General features: G+C 37.8%; 1 long non-coding RNA gene across 1 annotated transcript in view; it reads left to right on the plus strand.

The window, feature by feature from the left end:
* The first annotated feature begins 875 nt into the window (after positions 1–875).
* LOC310902111 overlaps positions 876–15,422 on the plus strand; it is a 40,171-nt gene continuing 25,624 nt past the window's right edge. The window contains exon 1 of the long non-coding RNA XR_014586498.1: positions 876–5,054. This is a non-coding gene — a long non-coding RNA (uncharacterized lncRNA). The remainder of the gene's footprint in view (positions 5,055–15,422) is intronic.

Raw genomic sequence — 15,422 nt, forward strand, 5'->3', positions numbered from 1 at the left:
ACGGTATCGGATACCACAGAAGGGGCCATCCATGGAGCAGGACATTCCCCAGTAATCTATTGCACAAGGAATAATGGTGCCTCAAGGTAAACTTAGATGGCTCAGGTTAAGCATCAGTATTGTTACTTTTCTGGCCAGACTAATATATGTTGCTTCAGTAAGGTTCTGGGATGCTCGGAATCTCTGAAAATGAAGACAATGAGGTGTTGTTTTATGGATGTACACTGGGCAGACAATAAATAAATAAATAAAAGGAAGATTTTACCTGAGATTCACAATTACACAAGCCAAATTTGCAATGTTAAACATAAAAATATATGAGATGAACACAATGTAAATCCACATCAGGCAGGCTGTGGTGTTTTTTTCACTGGTGACTAGAAAAAAAAACACATTGGACTTGGAGGTAAGTAAACGTTTTAAGGTAAATACCTGTTTCTGTATGAAACAGGTGCATACATTAGGATTTATGTGCCAGTTTGATTCATTTCAAACCTGATGACTCAGTAGAGATTAAATCCCTCATCCTTTGATTTGAATTCACACATTTGTCTCATATTTACTCATTCGAAAAAGCTGATTCTAAACAAAAAAACTGGAATTGTACTTCTAAGAGATTGTTTCAAAACAAAGAAGAAATAGAAAAGCCTTCAGATTTCAGACATATTTTTACGTGTTTATGATTTCCTTAAAGGATTATTTTCTGCTTTTTTCTTTCCCATGCCTGTTTATTTGGCAATGATGAGCAAACCCGGTGTGTCAGTCAATTCTGCTTCTTGTCATATTCTAATAAATGGAACCAGTTGTGCCTTTGTAGGAGAATAAGACTATATAATATGTTTTTGTTACTGTTTTTTGTTGTTCTTGTAGTTGTTGTGTTGTTGTTGATGTTGTTGTTGTTGTTGTTTTACTTCGGAGACCTATGTAAATAGGATGTGAAACAAAAATTCTTTTAGATTATAAGAAATAGAGTGTGTCTTGGCTTCTTGCAGCTCCTTAAAACACATGAAGCTGAGATCCATCAAAGTAAGAACTTTCAGCTTCAGCAGAAAATATTGATAAGATCAGATGTTTTAGTGTCCTTGAACTTTAAGAATTGTACCAAGTGCAATGAACATCTAAATTTATTTCTTGTCACTTATGGTGGTATCTGACTTTTTGCTTTAAGTCATTATGACAGCAATTTACAGAAATGTTTTAAGCACATGGAACATCTCATTAGATTCAAGATAGCTATTCATATGATTAAATTGTCCTACAATGAGTCCTTAGGTGAAAAAATAAGAAGATAATACATTACTTTAAGGAAGGTTAAAAAAAAAAAAAAACTATTAAAACCTGAAATTCCAAAAATAAAGTGATGCTTCACAAAAAAATATAGTTAAAAATCTACATTGCTTCAATGTATCTTGGTATAGAAGCTTACTCCAAAACTAATGGAAGTGACTTAGAAATTTTTGCATTGACTTCAATGTGATTTTGAATCAGGCCCATATTGCTGAAATATGTAAACAATTTCTCCACCTATGACTTGTTTCACCATTTAATTACAACTATATTAACTCCTTTAACTCAGATAGTTTCTCCCAGCTTATACCAGCAGATGTCAACAGTCAATACAACGAAAAATCAACTATAGTTTAAAACCTAGACATTATGAAGGCCATCATAGGCTTAAGGAGCAGCAGAATCTACAGCTCCCACACTACATTCTGTTATGTACAGACTGATTTTGATCTTTTCTAATGAAATTACATTTATCACTATTGTGTCATCCTTTCTTGCCATCCTCTGCTACAGTCCTGTCATCTGTACAGCTAATGCCATTGAACTTGAATTACTCTTCGGTCTGACTAGCAACTAAGTGAGATGAATGAAATCAATATTCTTTTCCTTACAGGTGAAATGAGTTTAGTAATGCATAAAAGTGGTAGACCTTCCTTTCTTTGTCCAGCTCTGCACTACAATACATCAATGTATTTTGCTTGGCACTTGAATTAACATATCTTAATTTTCAGGCAACAACTCCCTCTAGCATAATGAAGTCTTTCAGTGTTTGCTTTCAAGTCTATTGCATAGTCTGGGCATTTTCACCCACTAACAGTGATCTTTGCTCAGGATATCAAAATACAGAATAAAAAAAGATACTTCCTAATACTGCATCACTTGCAGTTCTAATGCCTAAACAAGAGTTCTTTGAAGTTTTTTTTTAAGATCATCTTTAGTTAATTGGGATTCAAGTTTATGCAAAATATTTTCATAGAATATTGTTTGTACTGAAGGAAAACACCAGTTCTTTTTTTTTTTTTTTTTTTTTCCTGGCTGAAAAGATGCCAGCTGGAGCAAACTAATGAGCCCCAAAAAGAGAATATTTGTACAGCTGGAGTCTGAATGCTATCAAGCTGCTTGTTTTTGATTGACACCATAACAGTCATGGTAATGGAAAGTAATCAATAACACTCCCTGTGTGACAATGTAAATAGTATCATCCAAGAGTGATTGGTGAAAAAAATATTCAGTTTCAGCTCAATTTGGGTAAGCATCCAAGTCCTCAGATCTTTATTTTAATTGCCTAACCCATTGGGGTCTCCAAATATCAGTCAAAAATAGGTTAATCAGTGGCTTGCTTTGAGTATTCATTATTGTTCTGGTACTTGGTATCAGCCCAAGAAAGGAAGCGTGATGGTGAACAAGAGCAGATTTTAGAATCAGAAGCTCTTAAGCTTTTAAAAGATTCTGTTCGGAAAAGTAGTTTAACTCCTGTTGTTTACTTTGATCATTCTTCTACATCAGCTTCAATTTGTTGTGTATTTAACACATCGAAAAGTTAATGTTGTTATTTGTGTTGATATATATAGCCATCTACAAAACAAAACTTATTCAAAAAATTTTCAAGACACTTCTCCTTGATTTTAATCCAGCTCCAGTGGAGACAAACTTCCATGGAGATAAGTAAAATGAAATCCTGTCTGAACACAGAGGATAATGGTATACATGGAGTGAGAGGCTTCAAAAAAAAAAAAAAAAAGAATAAATATGCACACTTGCAATAATAAGAGCTGTGCCCAGAGCTAAAGCAATATAGCTCAATAGTTTGGAGTAGTTGGGGTGGTTATTTTTTTTATTGTGCTTTTGGAGTATTTAATGCCTCACTAGACCTAAAAAACCCTAGGGTCCTATGCTTATTTCAATTCAATTAAGATATACAGGCTGTGCAAAATATACATCGATAGGGAGCCACATTTTCAGAAATAACTGCTTATCCATGCACTTTTTAGCTCATTATAAAGGACTCATGGAATCCAACTTTAAATAAAGGCTGTTGGTGGACTAAATTACAACACAGTATCAAGAGACTTCATGAACTAGATATACTCTATTTTATTAAGCTTTCATTATATATTGTATGAGTTAGCAAAGCATTCAATCTCTGCTAACCAGAGTCCCTGTACTTTAAATCCTGAAGGTAAATATTTTCTGCCAAGGGCACCCTGTTAATGAACTGTAGGTTTTGGGCTTCTCTTTGATAAAACAGACTTGACAGAAATGTCTCCGAGACATTTTGTAATTCCTTCAAAAAAGCTACCAAGAGCATTAGCACGAGGTATACTCCTATGCTATCATGAGATAGCACGAACTTCATTTTTATGCTCTATGGCATCGTACATGTCCATGACAATATCTTTCCGCAGAAATACACCATTGCCTAAGTCTTTCAAGCTGATAAAGATTAAAAAAAAAAAAAAAAAAAAAAAAAAAAGCCAAATAAGTCCAAATAAATAAGTAATTCCTCTGGCAAAATTAACAGACTCTGATTTGACATAAAGACAGGCTCTGCCCCCCTACATCCTCCCACAACAGCAGTGCTGCTGTCCCACCTCCCCTTTCTTGCTGTGGGACCGTCAGGCAGCATGTAGTGGCTGGTTCAAGTTACAGATATGCTGGTGTGTTCTCAAGGGGAAAAAACTGCTCCAATTTTTGTAATACTTGTAGAAACTCGGTCCTTTTCTAAGGTTTCTGCCTTAGATGCTTGAAATTGGGCAAGATTTGAGCAGTGAAGGCAGTCAGGGAATCATAGTATGTTTCCTCAGGCAACCAAATGCAGTTTTTAATGTTTCCAGTGCTTTGCTCCAGTTGTTTCTTTAGTGAAGAGGCCTCAACAGCAATTAACATCATGGAACCCCATTGTCCCTCTGCCAAAATGGACTAAAAACTTTTCAAGCTGCAGAAAGATGCTCTGTCAGCATTAACACTGTGACAGACTAGATGAACAGTCACAATCCAGGGAAACACCTGGGATTGTTATGCTAATTTCCTCCTTCTGGGCCCACTTCATTTACATAAGGAAGACGATGCAGCTGGGATGAAGGTTTCTGCGAGCTGGCGGCTGTGGCTGTGGGGGTTTGACTGCCCTAGTGCAGCTGAGGCTCTTTGGGTGTGAAGAAGGTGCTACAAGGGTCTGGATGGTGCGGCTAGGCAGCCATTTCGTGAGCCGCAGGAGAAGCCTCTTGCAGAGCATGAGGTGCGTTGGTGGGACTGGGAGCTGCTCAGGTGGAGGTGAAGCAGGAGGAGCAGCACCCAGATTGGAGCAGCAGCTGAGGATGCCTTCATGCTGGTGTAAATGTTGCCTGTTAGGTTTGCTTTATCTGGTCAGCATTGCCCCTGTGTGGCTGTGTGTGCTTTGGTAAAGTACGAGGTTAGGAATGTGAAGCCCGTTCCCTTTCAGGGCAGGGGTGAAAAATGGTGCTGTTACAAGGTGTTAGGCCTGCTTGCTGTGAGGGGCAGGCTGGGCCCCTGTGAGGGGAAACCTGTGTCTTCTGGGCTGGGGGCTGCACAGGGGCTCAGAGGGGAACTTTAAAAAAGCCTCCTTGAAGAAAAAGTGTATAAGATACCAAAGTGACAGGCTGAGGGAAAGCTGCAGTTTCAGAGGGAGATGCTGGGCTGGCCTGCATCTCATTCATAGTTGCTTTGGAGTAACTGAATCTCAACTTACAGAAGCCTGGCTGAGGAAGAGGAGAAAGATCATGGCTACACAGAGGACCTGATGTAGCCTGGTGAGTTTGTTGCCTGTTTTGGGGGGGTTGGGTGTATTTGTTTCCTCATGGAAATCAAACCTGGCAGAAACATGGAATGAACAGGGCTTGAGAGAACATGAAGTTTCTTCAGGTACCTCCAAGAGCCAGTTTACTTGTTGCAAGTACACTCAGAGTAGTGATAAAAAGTGTAATCTTGTAGCCTTGGGGGGAGCACAGGAAGAAATTGTTGGTACACTTTCTAACGGCCTGGATAAGGGAGTATCTAGGCTAGGATCAGCAGTACTGATCATAAACAGTTGCTTCTTATAATTTTGGGGGGGAACATAATGCCAGAGGTTACATTGGAGGTGGTACTTGGCCCACCTTCCTTGAGCTATCATGGTCTAGCCTATCTCTGTTTTTGCTGACATTTTTTGTTACAGTAGCAGCCTTTGTACCCATTTAAGCTCTTACAGTGACAGACATTAAGGCACCTGCATTATAAAGAATGAGGGGGCTTGATCCACTTCTTATTGTAGGATTTCTACCTACATTAAATTCTCACAGTACTTGATTATATTCTAAAATATATAATTAAAGTTTTATAACTTGTTTATATTTTAATTTTTATATTTTTAAAATAAATATTTTAAATATTTAAAAATAAATGTAAAATAAAATATATAAAATACTAAAAGTATTATTTTTATAATTTTTATTTTAATATGAGTATTAGAAATTAATAAAATAATGAAGATATAGTAATGTAAATATTTTAAAATAAATATTTTAGTTACAAATAAAAATATAATAAATAAAAATATGTTTATTTTTAAATGTTATTGGATTGCACTGCTCTGAAAGCTATAGAAAAGATGATATGAAATCATCATTCTTAACAGTGTATAGTTATTTCTTTGCTTTAGCTACAGGATAAAATAATTAAGAGACTTGCTGTTTTTTCTCTTCTGCTTTCTTGAGTTTTTTAAACCTTTTATAGCACAAGTTTGTAGCAACATGTAGGTAGAGTCAATTCTTGCATTAGAATGATATCTGCGAACATCAGAAAAACAGCAATCAGAGTCTCAGTGTTATGTATTTGTTTAATGTTTGTTTTGCATGTATAACTGTAACAAATCTGTCTTAAAATTTTGGCTGTATACCAAGTATGAAGGCCCTTGCCATGAACTTCTGGAATAGTGAGATGCAGGATAAGGCCTTGTAGTAACTCTCATAATCACTGCAGGTAGGTGTTCATGCTGTTGCTGTTCCATTGTGTTCTTAGATCAGCTTAAAACAAGTGCAGAGATAACATGTTTGGATTTCTGTCTTGGGTACTTGCATCACATCTCCCAAATTGTCTTTATTTGCTGAAAATCACTTGCTGCTTGAATGTAATTAAAGTTGAGTTAGAAAGTTGGCAATATAAATTGGAGTTATATGGGAAATATTAGGGTAGATGAGATTGAATTCATTAATCAGCAATAGCAGAACTGAAATACCCAGTTTAAAACCTTATAGAATTTTTATTTTGCTCCTTGATTTGTAATGAAAGGAAACATGCCCATTTCTTTCTTTTGAAGGTCACCTTTAAAGGTGATGTATGCTTTGCGGTACTCCAGTAACTTCTGAAGAGATATGGGGCAAAGGGGACTACTGAGACAGTTGAAAGCTTGCTGATAGTGGTACCAAATTAGAGAGAGGCACCTTCTATCTCAGGCAGTTCTGGAGCAAAAGAAATGGGTGTTGTTTATCTGGAATAGTAAAAGTGTCTTAAGGCGTTGTGCTAGGTGATGTATAACTTTTTCATTATCCTGTCACGCTAGAAAATTCTGCTTTGCAGCACCTCAAAGTTAAAGCAAAACAAATTCATGGTAGTGTACCTGTCCTTTTAGGATCTTTTTCCCACTTTTCGTATCCAGATTTTAGGCTTAGAATTAATAATATCCTATTTCAGTCTTGATACGAGATAAAAAAAAAAAGGGACTGCAATGCAAAATTCAGATCAAAGGAAGCCACTGCTTTTCTTCTTTTTTGTTTTGGTTGCAAATCTAAAAAGATCAGATTAGAAAGCTATTTATTCTCTGTTAATTTCAGCATCACTTTTGAGGAGAGGATATTCTCAATTCCCAAAAAGGTGCATTAAGTAGTTTTTCTGTGGCATTATGAATATGATGGAAATTGTTTTGGTAATTTTTGAAGCTCTGAAAGTGAAAATCAGATGCAATTGGGGCTGGAAACTACTTTGCCTCCCTCAGGTGCATACACGTGTGTACATGCTTTTTTAATAAGATCTGCAAAAGCTATCTTACATAGCCAAATCTTTGTGGTTGTTTGTAGTTGGTTTACTTATATACAAACCAGTGTTCAGTTAAATCATTACAATGTATAAATGCCTGCCTGCATGCCAAGGGAAATTCTTTGTTATATGAGGGCATGTGAACTGGCAATGTGGAAGGCATTCTGACTCTTGTTAATGACTGGTCCTGGGTGACTGCAAATAGCGCATTTACCTGTTTATTTCTTCAGTTCTTTAAAGCCCGGGTTTTTAATAAGAAAGAAATGATATTATTTATCTTTCCAACATGATCTCATCTCTTAAAAACAGGATAAAGTAGTAAGCTGAATCAGTTGGACAGACCTTGCCAGGTTATGCCCTGGAACAAGATCTGCCTGGAGTAGACAACTGGGAAATCTGCCATTGGCTCCGATGGCATGCCACAGCACTCATAACTGCTGAGGAACTCAATTCTTCAGACAGACCTGATAGTCCACTACGTGTTTGAGTACAAGTGGAGGTGTTTTGACTTGGGCTGTCTGTCTAGTATCTATTATGAGCTCCTTCTACATGGATCACACGGAAGTGTGACGGTACCTCTCCAGTAAGTCTGAGGTTTTTGACAATGGATGTACTCTATCACGAACAGAGGTTTCCCCTCTAATTTGACTAAAACCTAATAGTTCTCAATTTGCAGTGGTGTTCTGAGTGTTTATAAGGTGTAGAGCACTGTAAGTTCTAGTGGAAACACAGACTTCTGCCGTCCAGTATTCAAATAGGAATTAACAGATTCCTAATGCCCAAGAGAAACTAAATACCTCTCCAAACAGTAACCAGATCATAAGATTGCTGCTTCTGTTACATTTATAGTTATAATGTGAATTGAGAAGTGACTTCCTAGTTAGTTTCTTAAGTCTGGATGATATTGAAGTTTAACGTTGTCTGTTTGAATGTTGGAAGAAAATGACTTCTTGTTACATGAGACAGGCAGATTTGAATATCTTTGACAAAAGACCAGGTGTCTTGTATGTTTGTCATTGTTATTCTAAATCTAATGTTGTAGATCCACTACAATGTGCATGTATGATTTATTGAATTACTTGTTTGGGATCAGAAGCAAGATTCTGTCATTCAGATGATTATAGCAAAAGGAATACATGGTAAGAAGTGTTTTCTGGAGCTGCATTAAGGAATATGTTGTTTTCTACTATGCAGTTCCTTTAGCTGTATGTCTTGATCAAAATAAGACAGATGAATTAGTGGTATGAAAGTGACTAAGATCAGAAAATGCATAAATACTTCTGCATTTCAGAAATACGTGGTGTTATGAAAAGAAGCAGGCTGCAACTACCAGTGCTACTATGAATGTTTTCTTCCCTTCGCAATCTTCTTCCAGTAACTTACCCAGCAATTACTTGCAAAGAGTTCTTGCAAATCAGCTAGGTCTTGTCATGGCAGCTATTACCTTAATGGCAAAGCTGAAACCCTGAACTCCATACCTAAGCACTAGTTTCTTCCTTTTTGCATTACCTTAAGACCCTCAGCCTCCTTGAGAGGTTGGGATGGATAGGTGGTTAATAGTTTAGCAACGTAATGAGCTGACATAATCTGCCTGGTACCGTGCATCAAGTCAGGCTCATGGTCTCACAGCTTGCTGTCCTGTGAGATTCTGATGTGGGCACACAGTCATGATCCTGCAATTTGTGTCTATGAGACTTGAAGCTTAGTTTTGTTCTCCAGCAAAAGTTTTGAGAACCTATTACACGATCCTTTTTTCTCAACTGCAGGTGACACTGCAGTTACATACATGATATACATGACTTAGAAACTCTCAAGTGTCTGCTTACTGTTAAGCAGCTGATATATTCACTGCTTACCTGTTGGATTTCTACTGGTGGCTCTTGATCAGTTATACTGTTGTCATTGTGTTAGTCTGGTTTCTTCCTTATGATTATATTACTATGGCTGAATAGCAGGTGATTCAGGGTTAATTTCTTATTATTCCAGATGGGGAAGTATATATAGGCTACCCTCCATTCTACTGTCTTCAATGTTATACATAATCTGAAGCATGTAGGTAGGTCAGCTACATGCTAAAGTGCTAGCCTATTTTCTGGCTCTCCTGCCTAGAGGATGAAGGGCATGCTGACAGGTCTGCAATAATGGACAAGATGGGTGAGGGAGGAAAAACATTAATGTCCTATAGTAATTACGGTAAGCCAAGGCAGAGAAGCAACTCTTTCCAACTAATACAAGAAATTTGAGGTAGCAGAGTACTAAACTGTGTCTTGGGTGCAGGCCATTTCTTCTTGCATAGACTTTAATCCTTTCTATTTAATGTTTTCCTTCCTGAAAAATGTTTGTTTTTTTACAAAAAGGTGGTAGGTGAACCTTCTTGCAATGCAGCAGCAGAAAGAGGCATTCCTGGGTTATAGTGGAGCTAGCCATGATTGCTTACAAAAAAAAAAAATGCTTGCCAAAACCTTGTGAGCCATGCTTCAACCCACAGTGGACTTGAAGGGTATTACAGAAACATCTAAAAATGGTTTTATAATGGAAACCTTGACAGACCTAAAAGTAGAGCAGTAAGCAGGTGCCACTATAATTAAGAGCAGTGACCCTTCAAAGAAAAGGGTTTCCAGCAGGTAAATAAGCTGCCATTGTGCAGCTCACCTTGTTAAACAAGAAGGTTTGGAAAATGATTGGAGAAACAGCATCAATCAGTGTTACTTTAAACATCAGTTATAAGAGACAGTTGCTTGCTGTGGGACAAACACTGTACTATTAAAAACAAGGTCTTTGTTCTGTGAGTTGTGCTGCAGGTAATCCAAGACCCTGAATTTATATCCTTTTCACAGTTGTCAGGTTCTTTAATATAGTTTTTTATCATGTCATATTTTCCCCCTCAAGTCTTTGATGTATATACTTGGTCAGGTGAATAGAAATATTCAGATGAGTGAGTTGAGCTTCAGACAGTCTGTCGTGTAGTGGATATGCAGCGTAATTCTGCATGCATGCTTCTCCTTTTTCAACTTCACATTTTAATATGTCAGTGTAATTGTCTTTGATCCTGCCTGCTTCAAGTTCATGGATTGCTGCAGCCAGCTAAACCTGGATTGTTTGGTATAGTTGGTATATGGTATATGTCTGGTATAGTTTGGTATGTTTTTTTTTTTTGTTAAAGCGCAGGTTTTGTTTCGGGCAGTTTTACAGAAGCATGGTGAAATGGCTGACTGAACACTGTTACTTTGATTGGCAGGGGACACTAACAGCTGAAGCCTTGCCTCATCATGAACTGTAAAAGCAGTATTGTTTTTAGAGTAGTAAAAGAAAAAACAGAATGGAATTAGGATTATTTTTTAGTTCTTTTGTCAAGTGTATCTCATTTTAGGGTTGTTCTGCATATTTTGTTCTGTATGCAATTTCTTCTGTGGGATTGTGTCATGGATTTTGTTGCAGGGGAGAGAATCAGGTTATCTTGGATTTTAACTCCTGTTCTTAGACTTTTTTTTTCATGTTGAAAGAAGCTGTGAAGAGAATCTTCTGAGGGTACCCTCTATGAAAGCTCTGGAGGCTTCTCCACCAAAGTAGACAAACAGATGTATATCTGGGGCAGTGACAAATTATATTGCCAGAAGACTTTCTACAGGGATGTAACATTGTCTAAGCATAATAGGCACTTTACAGATCACAAATTTCCCTATTTGTAATAGACAGAATAGTACTCTTGCTTTTTGAAGACTTATTGTTACTGAGTTGCTTTCTGTTCTTTGTGATTCTTAAGTTGAAAGTACTATAGGAACAAAAAGCATAAAATAGCCTAATTTCATATTATGAGGTTACGGAAAGTACTGTAAGCACAAAATGGACTCCACATAAGGAAGTAGAAGGGTACAGAACAGCCATATGCATTATAAGGTCTACGTTAATGTTTGTGTTAAGTGAAAAAATTACTCTTTATTCTGGCTTTATCTAACCAGTGCTCAAAGCAGGATTGAAGGAAGAGTGCTGATATGAGTGGCTGTGAGCTTCAGTCCTTACCACTACAACTACAGCAGGCTCTATCACTGGCATCTAGAAGGGAAGTGTTGAAATTCCTATTTAAATAGATGTTCAATAACTGATAGACACAGTGTATAGCAAGTTCTAGAGTGCAAACTGCAATCAACAGTATATGCACAAACAGCCCAAAGGTTAAAACTGTTCTTTAAAAAGAGATGTGCAGGAAAGTTATCAGCTAATCTTATTTGGCCTATCTAAGCATAGTTTAAAAGGATTGACAAGATGATAGCTAAATAAGACTTTTGCATCCTGACTTTGGAATGCTGTGGCCTGCAATGATTGGATTGTATCGTATTTGGTGTGCCTTTGCGCAAGCACTCTATCAGCAATACAGGTGGAGAAGTAACTGATGTCTCCCCACTATGAAATACCAGAGCATTCTCTTGGTCATGTAGTCAGGCATCATGGGGAGAGGTGACGTTTCTTCTTCGCTTTAGTTGGCATTAGCAGATGTATGTCAAGGGTGACAGAGAAGTCTGAACTTACGAAACTTACCAAACGAGATCTGTGCTTTCCAACCCTGCAAGAACATTATAAATGCAGCAAGACTCTAAAGAGACCATCAGGAGACTTCTTAGTTTAAAAAATATATTATTTTTTTGGATGTATTTTTATGAACATTTTTATTTAAAATTGAAGCATTTATCTGCAATTGTTTGAGCTACTTTAAACAGTCTATGATGTCTGTCTTGGAAGGGAGTACTCAATGCTTTTTTATCAGAGATCGTGTCTGGCAAGTTCAAAACATTGGTTATAAGGCTGATTAAAATTTAAGTAAGCTTACAAAGCAATGGAGTTTAAGTGATGCAAAATCCTGTGTAACTGCTTTCACTTAGTTTTTAAACTAACTTGTTCTACCTTAACTATTTCTCTGCTGAGAAAAAAGTAAATGTAGTTTATACCTCTAAACCATGCCATCCAAAAAAAAAAACTCAAATATGTTTTTCTGCCAGTTTGACATCTTAACTTTTCTATCAATTCATCTTGAAATATTGCCAGAAAAATGTGGTGCAAAAAAGTTTGAACTCCAAACCGAGAGTTGCGGCTTTTGAAGCAGCAGGATTTTTTTTTGCTACGTCAGTCTCTACTTCTAGGTGTGGTACAAGTTATCATTTACAGACCGAAACAGGATTTCTCTAGCAAAAATGAAGTTATAGAGGAGTCTTAAAGAAAATTAATCTATAAATTGATCTCTTCTTTTTTTTGAAATGGTTGCTTATATCTATTGTGTGTTATCAGTGATTTGAAAGAAACTTGAAGCTTTAAAACCTACAGCAGCTGTAATTTTGACCACTAAACAAGTGAAGCATGGTTTCTGAAGGTTTCACTTGCTTAATCCCTTTTTAACTCAAACAGATTGCTTGTTTGATTATCCAACTGGTTGTTTTGATAAAGCAGCTTATTTTGGAGATCAAGAGCACAGTATCAACTTCAATTTATTAAATTCCAGTAGCGAGTGTCTGTTTCATTATCCAGATCCTCACTACTTTAATTTTGGAAAAACGAGTTGCATTTAGCAAATACTTTCTTTTTAAACAAGACTTTCTGATTTTATTCTTGCCAATTAACTACTTGGTGTCTTCCCTTCCTCCAAAAGTTAGTCTAATGCTACAACAAGTACTGAGTAAAGGGCATCTCCTCCAGTCATCTACTGGATGTGGTCTTGTTAATACAGCTCAGGATGTTCTTAGCCCCTCTTTGTTTTTCTGTCCCTCAGTTCCCAGCATCTGTTGTTCCCGGGTACATGACTGATACAGTGTCTGCTGAATTTCATAATTCACTGTCCATTCCTCTAGCCTTTCTAGGTCTGTCTAAATAGCAGCCCTGTCCTCAAGCATGGCAGGGGTACCACCCTTTTGGTGTCATGTGTGAATCTGACAGCACAGCACTGTCACCTCCTCAGAGTCAGTGATAAAGATGTCTGACACGGGTCCCTGTGATGCACCTCTTGTTGGCCTCTGGTTGCATAGGATGATGACCTGTTAACAGCTGTCCTGTAGGCCAACCATCCAATCACCTATTTACCCATCTAGCTGCCCAACCATTCAGACTGTAAAATCCTTGCTTGGATACAAATACTTTGAAAAATGATGTTGAAATTCTTCTAAAGTTGGCATCTTCTACTCTATCATTCACAAATCCAGTGAGGTCTATCAGGTTAGCCAGGCACAGTTCACCCTCTGTAAAGCCATGCTGGCTTCAGCATACATGCTCCAACAGGACTTGTTCCATGATGTTCGCAGCGAGTGAGGTCAAATGCTAGGTAATTTTCTGGATTATCCGCTTGATTCATTTTGAAAATGGCTATACTATTTGCATTCTTCTAGTTATCAGAAATCTCCCCTAATCTCTAGACTTTTCAAAGATGACACAAACCCCATGGTGACAGCCAGCTTTCTCTGCACTTTGGATGCAGTCTACAGGGTCCTGTGGGCTTCTGGAGATCAAGTCATCTCCAGTAATCCCTAACTTGATCCTTATTCACTGCTGTTAGTTCATCTCCTTGAATGTAGCCTCTAAGCATAGAGGTGTGGGAGACCTTTTGGTGAAGAAAGAAGGCGCTCGGTACCTTGCATCTGTTATCACTGCAATGTGCCCCATACGGCAGCAGTCCCACATTTTCCTTGTTCATGTGCAGAGTAATTTGAGTATGTTCCATCTGTTAACCATGCTGCATGTAACTTCTGCAGCATGGATACCAGATTGTATAGTCAGCTATTTGCTGACATTGGGTTCTTAAACCAATATTGTTTTAGCTGAGGGTTCAGAATATTCTGATACTGACATGTGTAAGTAGGATTTGCTATGAGTTTGCACAGTGTTGCAGTCATTACATTCAACACTTCAAATTGTTGCAGAAGATTCACTGATCGCTGTTTTGGCCTACTATAAGTAGTTCTGCTGTTCAAGTCCTTCATTCACTGGTACCACATATGCACAGGAAGAATAATGTTGTAGAGTTAGAACTCAGCTACATATAATATTTCTAAGCCCCTAATAAATATAGCTGCAGTGGTGTACATTTCAGTACTCCAGGAAAGGTAGGACTTGGTTGATGTGCTGAATTACAGAGCCTATTTGCACTATACTTTCTATCTAATCAGTGGAGAAAATTAGGGGTCTCCAGAGGTGACTCAGGACATTTAAAATCTGGATTAAGTCAGGATGACTTGGCTTCTTAGTGGGGTGCTAGAGCTGAGCATCTGAAATCTTAAATTAATTCAGGTCAGCATGCCCTTCAGAGGGTCTTGCTAAGTAACAAGTCTTCAGTACTAAGCTATCTTGAGCCTGCCCTCTTCTGTCTCCATCCAACTATTCCTGACCCCAGTAACTAAGTAGCCTTTTCAAAGCTTTTGTTACTTGTAATAAGGCACAAACACAAGAAAAAGCCCTGGTGTAACTTATCAAGGGTCCAGCGAGCCTATTCTTGTTGGCCCTGAACAAAATCTGCTTCAGGTGCAGTGGGGTAGCAGAGAGGGGTTCATTGCAGTGGTTTGTGCTCAGGAGTCCTGAGCTGGAGGTTAGGCTTGCTTGAACCTTGAAAGGTTGCTTTTGGTCAAAGTCAGTAAATCAATTTGTGTGGCTTTAGTATTAGAAACCCTTGCAAGACTTTTTCCTGTTTTTCTATGTTTAAAAAAAAAAAAAGAAACACAGCAGGTTCTGCAATTTGGAGTCATGCAGCCTTTTTTGTGTAATACCGTACACTTTTAAATCATTCAGGGCTTTGGGGATCAAAGGGCTTTGGGGAACAAAGACCATACAAACTTCATTTCCATTGCTTATGGCTATATTGTAATCCCACTGTGATGTCTTCAGTGCTTGTAGTGGTAGCACCACATTTCCCGTGTAGCACCTTGCCTTATTTCTCAGCCTGGTGCTGTAGTAGGCTGCTCTTCTGCACTGGTTCTGCAGCTCAAGCAGCTTTGACTAGGAAATGGAGGTGGCAAACAGATGTTCTGGGAAGACAGATTAATTTATTTCCAGACAGATTAATTTATTTCCTTAATGACTGTCAAGTTGTGTATGTTAGAATGGCTTATGGGAAGTATGCTATTCAGTAAAAAAAA

Source organism: Anser anser, assembly GCF_964211835.1.
Source record: "Anser anser genome assembly, chromosome: 6".
NCBI lineage: Eukaryota > Metazoa > Chordata > Aves > Anseriformes > Anatidae > Anser > Anser anser.